Raw genomic sequence first — 1,028 nt, 5'->3', positions numbered from 1 at the left:
GTGGGCTCTGCCTCTTCCAGGGACTGCAGACACCTTCCCAGGGCGCGGCTCTACAGGGACCTCATGGAGTGCCACTGTGCTCCCCAGGGACCCCGGCCCACAGCAGGGCAGCTCCTATCACGTAGCTTTCCCCACCCAAAGCACTCAGACTTTCCATTATAAGTTGGTTTCAGTTGCAGCCTCAGAAGAAATTACCTCACACACTGAAGACTGGGGGTCTGCTCCCTAACCCCTCGGTGTGGCCTCATCCAGTGCTCAGGAGCTAGCCTAAGCCTTCTAATTGGTCTGTTTCTTTGAGAGTCCATCCAATCAGAGCTGTAAGAGATCGTGAACAGGAACTTGTCCAAGCTCGTCATTTTATAGATGAGGAAACTGACACTAGGTTGAGAGCATTTATTCACACACACCCAGTTTGTTAGCTCCCTTTATTTTTGTAGGAGGATCTTGGTGGCATATGGTAAGAAGGGGCAGAAGGCTGTGGTGGCAGAAAGTTTCAAATTGTTTTCATCTGACAGGCCAGATCTGATGGCGTTAGCTACCTAGTACCACTCCCCACTCCCTCTAAATAGCGAGAAGTGGCCTGAAAGTGAGCAGACGGTGTGTGTGTGTGTGTGTGTGTGTGTGTCGTGGGTGGAAGGAGAGGAAGTGGGGAGTGGGGATTGACGCTAAAGAGAAAATCGACTGAGTGCAAATCACGTTCTACAATGGGAGAAAGGTAAGACTCGGCTATATGCCTCCTTTTCTGGAATATTCTATGCATACTCCTATCCGGAGGCATGAGGCCTGGATAAAATGATCTTGGGAGTTGGTCTTTCCCTGAAACTGTTTTGTACCTGTCTGCTGAATCCTGTTTCTAAGCTGGAGAGAATTTCCTCCGTGACAAGAAGCTTTCTGGCACTCAGGAAATGTTAAATAACCATCATCATCATTTGCAGCATAAAGGAGGAAACTGCATAAAATTTCATTTTCCTCCCTGCTACCATGATCGAAAAGACAAAGCAAATGAGATTATCTTCTCCCTGCCCAGA

This window comes from Pteropus alecto, unplaced genomic scaffold (assembly GCF_000325575.1).
Source record: "Pteropus alecto unplaced genomic scaffold, ASM32557v1 scaffold106, whole genome shotgun sequence".
Taxonomy (NCBI): domain Eukaryota; kingdom Metazoa; phylum Chordata; class Mammalia; order Chiroptera; family Pteropodidae; genus Pteropus; species Pteropus alecto.
The sequence above is the reverse complement of the archived record's forward strand: the minus strand, read 5'-3'. Positions refer to the sequence as shown.